The sequence below is a fragment of the Meriones unguiculatus genome, chromosome X, assembly GCF_030254825.1.
Source record: "Meriones unguiculatus strain TT.TT164.6M chromosome X, Bangor_MerUng_6.1, whole genome shotgun sequence".
NCBI lineage: Eukaryota > Metazoa > Chordata > Mammalia > Rodentia > Muridae > Meriones > Meriones unguiculatus.
In genome coordinates, this window is record NC_083369.1 from 116,739,607 (window position 1) to 116,750,672 (window position 11,066).

Here is an 11,066-nt window from a genome sequence, read left to right on the forward strand (position 1 = left end):
TAAAATAAAAATAAATAAAAAAAATAAATTGGGACTTTGTACCGATGTTCATTTAGGTGTCATCCACCCAAAGAGCATCAGACCCGTCTGATACCTTTTTCTCAGAGGCAGGACCTGGGGCCTCAACCCGCATGCAATCAGACATGCTCTTCTCTGGGTCCAAAGCGGCTGACCCTGAGTGCAGTGCTTAGCCTCGCATCCTGAGCGTAACATTTTAGCTTTTTATGCTATTCAACCATGCTTGGGGAGAATGTCCTGCTTCAATGGCTGTAAAGGCCTAAATGATCATGGCTGCATCAAACTGTTGTGAGACTCTAATTACTTAATTACATGGATACACGGCTTAATTACATGAATAAGTCATATATATATATGATTTATATATATATATATATATATATATATATATATATATATATAGAGAGAGAGAGAGAGAGAGAGATGGAAGAGACACTTGACTAACATAAACTGATTTTCACAATCTGTGGGGAAGAAAACAAGCATGAAAAGACCTAATTAGGAAATGTTTGAAATTAAGCATTTAAATGCCCACTCCCATGAGCAGTCAGCACTTTTGTATATACCACTCAACTTCAGAAGCAGTTTTCTTTTTTTAACTATTATTTTTTATATTAAATACAGGTTATTTACTTTGTATGCCAGCTTTAGCCCCCTCCTTCTTTCCTTCCCAATCCCACCCTCCCTCTCTCATCTCCTCCTGCCCCTCTCTAAGTCCACTGCTAAGGGAGATCCTCCTACCCTTCCATCTGACCCTAATTTATGAGGTCTCATCAGGAATGGCTGCAATGTCCTCCTCTGTGTTCATGAGCCCTCCACTGAGTTCATGTCAAGGACAGACCATGTTCACTTACTAGGAAAATCCATGGAATACTACACAACAATTAAAAACAAGGAAATCATGAAATTTGCTGGCAAATGGTAGAATCTGGAAAAGATCATCCTGAAGAAGGTATTCCAGAAACAGAAAAGACACACATGGTATATACTCACTTAAGGATACTAAATATATCAGATAGGATAAACATACTAAAATCTGTACACCTAAAGAACCTAAACAAGAAGGAAGTCCTGGTGATCAATCCTCACTTAGAAAGACAAACGTGATGGACATTTGAAGTAGGAGAAAACAATTAACAGGAGAGCAGCCTACAGTAGAGGGGCATATGAAAGACTTTACCTAGCAGGGTATCAAAGCAGGTGCTGAGACTCATAACCAAACCTTGGACAGAGTGCAGGGAATCATATGAAAGAAGGAGATGTTAGTAAGACCTGGAGAGGACAGGAGCTCCACAAGGATCAAATATATCTGGGCACAGGTGTCTATTCTGATACTGATTCTCAAAACAGGAATCAGGCATGGAAATAACCTAGAACCCCTGCTTAGACGTAGCCCATGGTAGCTCAGACTGCACTTGGGAGGCATACCTCCATGATCTGTTGGGATCTGTGACCACTCACCCAATGTTATACACAAAGAACTTCTCAGCTACTTATTTCTAAAGAAACATAAAGAGTAAAGATCATGGACTTGAAATGTCATTCAGGCCCAGAAGACCAACCATCATGCAGCCCAGGGCATTTCTTTGTCAGTGTTGGCAGAGATGAAGAAGATGTGGGGTGACATCACTGTGTGCTTCTTCCACTTGTACATGTTGGGCACCCTACCCCATAAATGGGCAGCCACCTATAAGGGCTACATGAGGAACAGTCCTGCATAGGTGTGGTGAAAAGAAATGAAGATGTTGAGCTGAGGTTAGGTAGTTCCCTTAGCTGTGCCTATCAATGTCTGAGCTAACTTACTATGCCACTTGGTTGTCTATGTGAGAAGCAGAGAAGAAAATTTCCCAAATTTAAAGGAGGAGCTTATAAGAATAGAAGAGTCCTACAGAATACTTAAAAAATTAGGCCAGAAAAGAAAATCCTCCCAATACATAATAATCAAAACAGTAAGTAAACAGAACAAAGAAAAAAATACTAAAAGCTACAAGGGGAAACGCCAAGTATCATATGGAAAACCCATCAGAATCACACCTTACTTCTCAACAGAGACTAAGAAAGTGAGAAGGGCCTGGACAGATATCATGCAGAACCTAAGAGTACACAGATGTCAGCCCAGGCTACTCTACCAAGAAAAACTCTTACTCTTCATAGATATGAAAAAAAAAGATATTCAATGACAAAAACAAATTTAAACTTTTCTTTACACCAATACAGCATTACAGAAGTTACTAGAAGAAAAATACAAGCCAAGAAAGCTAACTACATTCAGAAAAAAACAAAGGAAAAAAATAACCTCACTACAGCAAAATGGATAGTAGCCAAGCACACAAACTACCACAACCAACAGCAAAATGATAGCCTCAAAGAGCCACTGGTCATGAACCTCTCTCAACATCAATGGACTCAATAAAAAGGCACACACTAACAAAATGATTATGTAAACAAGACCCAACAATCTGTTGCATACAGGAAACATACCTAAGTCACAAAGATAGACATTACCTGAGAGTAAAGGGCTTGAAGACAGTTTTCCAATCAAAATGGACCAAATGAAGCAAGCAAGAATAGCCATTCTCACATTGAATAAAACAGATTTTCAACCAAAATTTATCAAAAGAGATGTGGAAGGACACTTCATACCCATCAAAGGAAAATTCCACCAAGAAGACATCACAATTCTGAACATTTGTGCCCCAAGTACAAGGGCACAGACATTTGGAAAGGAAACATTAATAAATTTGAAGCCACACATAGAATCCCACATATTAATAGTGGGAGACTTCAATATCCCACTTCCAACAAAGAACAGGTTAACAAAACATAAACAAAGAAACATTGACTCTGACACAGGTTCATGAATCAAATGGACCTAACAGACATCTACAGAACCTTTCACTTAAACACAAAAGAATTTACTTTCTTCTCAGCACCTCATGCAACCTTCTCCAAAATAGAACATATATTGGGACAAAGCAAGCCTCAACACATACAAGAAGACCGCAATAATCCCACGTATCCTATCTGACCACCATGGATTAAAGCTGGACCTTTACAGCAATAGAAATACCAAAAGCTTACTCACTATTCAATGACAGGTAGGTCAGGAAAGAAATAAAGGGCAAAATTAAAGGCTTCCTATAATTCAATGAAAATAAAGGCACAATATACCCATTCTATGGGACACAGTGAAAGCAGTGCTAAGAAGAGAATGCATAGCACTATGTTCCTTTAAGCAGAAATTTGAAACATCTCATTCAAACAACTTAATGGCTCACCTGAAAGCCCTAGGGGGAAAAAGAAGCAGACACACCCAAAAAAAGTAGACAGCTGGAAATAATCAAATTCAGGGCTGAAATCAATAAAATAGAAACAAATAAAACAACTCAAGACTCAAGAAAACAGAGAGCTGGTTCTTTAAGAAAATCAACAAGATAGACAAAACCTTAGCGAAAATAACTGAAAGGCAGAGATACTCTATCCAAATCAACAAAATCAGAAATGAAAAGGGAGATATAACAGCAGAGACTGAGGAAATCCAAACAAACATAAGGCCTTACTTCAAAAGCCTATACACCATAAAATTTGAAAATCTAAATGAAATGGATATTTTTTTATGATCAATTCCACTTAACAAGGTCAAATCAAGTCCAGGTAAACCAAATAAATAGTCCTATATCCCCTAAGGAAATAGAAGCTGTCATCAAAAGTCTCCCACTAAAAAAAAAACAAAAAACAAAAAACCAGTGTTAGAACGTTTCAGGGCAGAATTCTACTGGACCTGCAAAGAAGAGCTAGCTACCAATACTCTTCAAATCTTTTATATAAAACCGAAACAGAAGAACAGTATCAAACTCAATCTATGAAGCCAGAGTCACCTTGATAACGAAGCCTCTCACAGACCAAACAAAGAAAGAGAATTTCAGGCCAATCTTCCTTATGAAAATTGATGCAAAAAATAGTCAACAAAATACTCATAAACTGAATCCAAGAACACATTAAAGATATCATCCACTATAACCAAGTAGGCTACCTCCAAGGTATGCAGGGGTGATTCCATATACAGAAATCCATCCATTTAATCACCATATAAACATACTGAAAGAAAAAAAAAACATGATCATCTCCTTAGATGCTGAAAAAGCATTTGATAAAATCCAACATTCGTTTGTTTAAAGTCATGGAGAGATCAGGTACACGGGTACTTACCTAAACATATTAAAGGCAACATATAGCAAACGTATAGCCAACATCAACTAAAAGGAGAGAAATTTAAATCAATCCCACTGAAATCAGGGACAAGGCAACGATGTTCACTCTCTCCATATCTCTTCAACAAAGCTCCTTAAGTCCTTGCTAGAGCAATAAGACAATTAAAAGAGATCAAAGGGATTCAGTTTGGAAAGGATTTATGTCAGGGTCTTCTATTCAATTCCACTGATCCATGAGTCAGTTTCTATGCCAGTACCATGCAGTTTTTAGTATTGTTGCTCTATAGTATAGCTTGAGATCAAGGATGGAGATACCACCTGAAGATCTTTTACTGTAGAGAATTGTTTTAGCAATTCTGGGTTTCTTGTTGTTCCATATGAAGGTGAGAATTTTTCTTTCAAAGTCTGTAAAGAATTGTGTTGGTAATTTGATGGGAATTGCATTGAATCTGTAGATTGCTTTTGGTAAGATGGCCAATTTTACTATATTGATCCTGCCAAGCCATGAACATGGGAGATCTTTCCATTTTATGATATCTTCTTCTAATTCTTTCTTCAGAGACTGGAAATTTTTTTTCATACAAGTCTTTGACTTGTTTGGTTAGGTTCACACCAAGGTACTTTATGTCCTTTGTGGCTATTGTGAAGTGTGTTGTTTCCCTAATTTCTTTCTCAGCCCTTTTATCCTTTGTATACAGGAGGATACTGATTTTTTTTTTGAGTTAATTTTGTATCCAGCCACTTTGATGACGGTGTTAATCAGCTGTAGGAGTTCCCTGTTAGAGTTTTTGGGGTTACTCAGGTATACTATCATATCATCTGCAAACAGTGATACTTTGACTTCTTCCTTTCCAATTTGTATTCCCTTGATCTCCTTCAATAGTCTTATCGCTCTGGCTAGGACTTCAAGAACAATGTTGAAGAGATATGGAGAGATTGGACAGCTTTGCCTTGTCCCTGATTTCAGTGGGAATGATTTAAGGTTCTCTCCATTGAGTTTGATGTTGGCTATAAGCTTGCTGTATATCGCCTTTACTATGTTCAGGTATGTGCCTTGTATACCTGATCTGTCCAATAGTTTAAACATGAATGGATGTTGGATTTTGTCAAATGCCTTTTCAGCATCTAAAGAGATGATCATGTGGTTTTTCTCCTTCATTTTGTTTATGTGGTGGATCACATTGATGGATTTCCGTATATTGAACCACCCCTGTATGCCTGGCATGAAGCATACTTGTAGGAAGAAGTCAAATTAGCTGTATTTGCAGATGATATTATAGTATACATAAGTGACTCCAAATATTCTGCCAAGGAATTCCTATAGCTGATAAACAACTTCAGCAAGTGGCTGGATACAAAATTAACACAAAAATAATCTATAGCTCTCCTGTATACAAAAGACAATTGGGCTGAGAAAGAAATTAGGGAAACATCACCTTTCACAATAGCCACAAAGAACATAAAGTACCTTGGTGTAACTTAACCAAGCAAGTCAAAGGCTTGTATGAAACAAAACAAAACAAAACTTGAAGTCTCTGAAGATAGAAATAGTATACGATACTGGAAGATGAATAGAGCAGGATTAACATAATGAAAATGGCCATCCTGCCAAAAGTAATCTACAGAGTCTATGCAATTCCCATCAAAATACCAACACAATTCTTTACAGACCTTGAAAGAAAAATTCTCCATTTTATATGGAACAACAAGAAATCCAGAATCACTAAACCTATCCTATAAAATGAAAGACCTTCTGGAGGTTTCTACATCCCTGATCTCAAGCTGTACTACACAGCATTAGTAATAAAAACTGCATGGTACTGGCAAAGAAAAAGAATAAGTTAAAAAGCAACAAATCAAGTAATCCAAATAAAAAAATAGTACAGAGCTAAGCAAAGAATTCTCAAGAGGAGTATCGAATGGCAGAAATGCTCAATATCTTTAGTTATCAGGGAAATGCATATCAAAATGACCCTGAGATTTCAAATTACAACCACCAGAATGGCGAAGATCAAAAACTCAAGTAACCACACATGCTGGAGATGATGTGGAGAAAGAGGAACCTACGTTCACTGCTGGCAGGAATGTAAACTTGTAAAACAAGTTTGGAAAACATTCTGGCAGTTTCTCAGACAATTAGGAATTGTGCTACCTCCAGATCCAGCTGTACCACTCCTAGGCCTATATCTATAAGTCGCTCAAGTATATAACTAGGACATTTGCTCAAGCATGTTTGTAGCACTTTTATTCCTAATAGCCAGATGTCTGTCCCTTAACTGAAGAATGGATACAAAAATGCTGGTACATTTACACAATAGATTACTACTTGGCAAATAAAAATAAGTAAATCATGAAATTTCCAGGCAAATGGTGATCTTCCTGAGTGAGGTATCCCAGAAGCAGTAAGATGCACATGGTATATACTCACTTATAAGTGTGTATTAGACATATAATATAGGATAATCATACTAAAATCTGCACATCTAAAGAAGCTAATCAAGGAGGACCTGGTGTAAGATGCTCAATCCTTATTCACAAAGGCAAATGGAATAGACATTGGAAGAGTGTGAAATCAAGGAAAAAGACACTAGCCTACTTAGAGAGGACCTCTGAAAGACCCTACAAAGCAGGGTATTAAAGCAAATGCTGAGACTCATAGTTAAACTTTGGGCAGAGCTCAGGGAATCTTATGAATGAAGAGGGAGATAGAAAGCCCTGGAGGTGACTTGAAATCCACAAGGATAGCAACTGAACCAAGAAATCTGGGCACAGAGGTCTTTTCTGAGATGGATACTCCAACCAAGGACCACGCATGGAGTTAACCTAGAACCCCCACTCAGATACAGCCCATGGCAGTTCAGTGTCCAAATGGGTTCCCTTGGCAAAAGGGAATATCTCTGACATGATCTCATTGGCTGGCTCTTTGACCATCTCCACTGAGGGGTAGCATCCCTACCAGGCTACAGAGGAAGACAATGTAGCCAGTCCTGATGAGACCTGAAAAGCTGGGATCAGATGGAAGTGGTAGATGTCCTCCCCTGTCTTTGGATTGGGGAAGGGGAATGAGAGGAGAAAAAGGAGGGACCACAGGATTAGGAAGGGATGAGGGAGGGAGCTATAGCTGGGATACAAAGTGAATAAATTATAATAAATAGTTTTTAATATAATATAAAATATAAAAAATAAAAGATTATTGAAACAGGGTTTCTCTCTCTAGCCTTGGCTGTACTGAAACTGATTCTATAGACCTGGTATAGTCCACTATAACTCTTGGCCTAAGTCAGTGCTGGAGCACTCTCTCTGTGTAATCTTTACCTTTCTACTTCTCATCTCTTTTAAGGAATTTGCAGCAGCATGTGCAAAACTGGCCCATTGAGTCTCAGTTCAATTTTAAGAATGCTAGTGTATGTGTGCAGGTGTATTCATACATGCATTTTCAGATACGTGTTATGTGTGAGCATATGTGTTTGTGTGCACAGGTGAAAATACATATGGCGGCCAGAGGACAACTGTTCATCAGGAGTTGTGCATCCTCTCTTTTGGCGCCAAATTTATGCTAAACTCCATGGACAGTGAGACTTAGGGATCCAACTGTCTCTGCATCTACCATGCCCAGGTTTTTGGAAGGGATCTCAGAGTCAAAGTCAGTTTCTCATTCTTGTTCATTGCTTTACAGACTGAGTTATCTTGTAACTGCTTTACAGACTGAGTCATCTTCCCAGACTGTTGTGGTCATTCGTTCTCTCTCTCTCTCTCTCTCTCAACCCATACTTTTTCTCCTTGCAAAATCATGGTCAGAGACTGAGAATGAGGCGGAACCTGATAATGCAGCACAAACTAAAGAGGGTTGCTGCATAGGAATGTCTTCTGATCTCAGGTTCTACAGACTCACAACTTAATGGCTTCTGGATCAAAGATAAGCCTGCAGTGGTGCAAGGAGGTAATCCTAACACTTGGGAGGTGGAGACAGGAGGAAAGGGAATTCAAGACCATAATTTGAGGTCAGCCTGGAGTCTCTGAGAGCCTGTCTCAAACAACAACTTTGGATGTGGAATACTTATGAGGACCAATTTTGATTTCCAGCCAGTTTTGTGTTGCTTGCTTGAAATCTGTCTCTAGGTCAGTAGAGACAGATTGATCCTCAGAATTTGCTAGCCAGATGTTCCATTCAAATCAATGAGCTCCTGGTTCAGTAAGAGATACCATCTCAAGAGAGAGAGAGATTAAAAAGACAGTCAACATTGACTTCTTGTTTCTGCCAGTACATGCATACACTAACACACATACACAAAAATGAAACAAAAAGAAAACCAGGCATGGTGATGCATGCTTAGAAGATGCAGCATTTAGAAGATAAGGCATGAGAAGAACACCTTGAATTCAAAACCAGCCTTCTCTATTAAGTGAGTTCCAGGCCATTTAGGGGTACATAGCAAGGCCTTGTCTCATAAATATAAAATAAGAGCAGAGTAGTTTGGGCTAAGTTGCATGCATGAACCCCAGGGTTCCATCACCAAGATCGCACAAACCAAGCATGGTGCTATCTGTCTAAAGACTTATAACTGAGGAGGGAAGGGAGAGAGGATCAGAAATTCAAGGCCATTCTTTACAGTGAGTTTGAAGCCAACCTGGCCTATGGATCCTGCCACAATATCACTGATTGTCAGATTGGAACATATTTGTTACCTCTCAGGAAGAATGACAATGAAGATTAGGCCTGCCTGATGGTCTGATGAAATGCTGAATTGATAAAACTATCCTCAGTGTAGAGATGAGGTAAGGAATCCCTTTAGATGGTTGAGATAAGCAACATTAGGAGGAACCTTAAAACTAGCTGGAGAATATGGAGCCTGCATCAGGGTCCACATGCATCTGCTGGAGAGTGTGTATGTGCAAGGCTAGGAAGAGAGAGATAGTTGATGCTGCTCTTTTACCATAGCAGATCTCAGAGTATATTGAGGAAATGTTTCTTCCTCTTGACTGCTTTATTCTTGTGAAGATATGTGGAACAGATCTGACTTCTGGCACTGACAGTGTGTAGGAAGTAACTCTTTGTGTCTCAAGATTAGGGTGGTCAAATCAAAGGTAAAAAGTTCTGTCTTCTACTCTTCATATGGGTTGAGTTTCAGGTCTTGGCCCACGGAAGCAAGGCATTTGGATTTTCATTCTTCATTTAAGTGGGAACCTCTCTATCTTGCACACACATATAATTATATTAATGTGTTCCATATTGAATAACAGAATCTAAAGAATCATCCTCTCTATACAGAAAGTTTCTTTTTTTTTAATGACTTAGAGGTTGTGGTCCAGTCATTTGAACTATGGCCATCTATGATGACAAAGTTCTTGAACCAAGTAGTTGCTCAGTCCATAAGGCTGGATGTCTCAGGTCATCTTTAGTCTAGGTTGGAATCTCAAAGAAGTAGTGAAGGAATGGGCTTGCTTAAAAAGTGATAGTAAGCAGCTAAAGAAAAAAAAGCTTCTTCTACGCCATTATATAGGCTTCTAGAAGAAGGTGTGGCCCAGACTAGAGGTGGGGTTTTCTTGCTCAAAACACTGTATTAAGGTGTATCTTCCTCCAGCATGGTCCAAGTTAAAGACATGCCTTCCTACCTCAAATTCTAGATTATGTGTAGATATTCTAACTTCAAATCAAGAAAAAAAAAATCCTCTTGGGGGTATCCATCCATTTTAGGGTTTTAGTTAATTCTAGTGTAATAAAGTTGACAACCAAGAAAACCCATCACAACTGCAACCTGTGTTGACTTGACACACAGTCACATTTATGCCATAATTAATTTCCAAATGTAAACATTAACCAGGTCATAATAATGCCTAAACATGATATAAGTAACTATTCTAAGTACAAGGCAATCTATATAAATATAGACCAGGTCGTAATTATGCCTAAGGTGAATTAACTACTTTTTGTACAGCTTAGGGTTAGGGTGTGCTCAGGGACACAGCACAGTGGTTACTGGTTTAGGTATTTAGTCCCTCTTGCAAATTCTGCCTCCTCTGGCCATTGTTTGCATGAACTTGTCAAACACCTAGAATGTCTCCAATTTGAATTTGTCTGATGCTTGTTTCATATGTAGGCCATAAATATGAGGTTTAGGTACAAATCCCACAGAAGGTATTGAATCCTCCTCTTTATGTCCTCTCTGGGGTGTGTGATGATGTCACTGATGGTCATGCCTACTAAGCCTTTAGGTACACTCTACATACAGCTTCACGTGTGTGAGAAGCAGAGTTTATATGTATTATCAGCTCTCAATTTTTGGTTTCCAAAACACCCCATAGAGACTGTTTTGATAAAGGTTGTACTTATATTAGAGTACTTACAGCTTCCATGGGATTTTAATGATTAACATTAAAATGTTAATCATAGTGTCCTGTTTAGATCTGCTGTCTCTCTTACAACAAAAGTGTGTGTTTCTGTGTGTACCAGGCAAGGGTTTATAATATAGATACCTTTCACTCAAATGTAACAACTTTCATTCAAACACCCAGGCTACCTAAATCATGTAATAAAATATAAGAAGCAATGCATTGAGGCCTGTAAGTAAATGTAGCTTTTTTTTTTTTTTTTTCATTTGGCGATATTCCTTACTGGGACCAACGATGCTTCATCAATCCTCAGACAGATAAAGAACTGAACTCAGTGAACATTGATACAAATATACTCAATAAAATCCTTGCAAACCGAACCCAAGAACACATCAAAGATATCACCCACCATGACCAAGTAGGCTTCTTCCCAGGCATGCAAGGATGGTTCAACATATGGAATTCCATCAATGTAATCCACCACATTAACAAAGTGAAGGAGAAAAA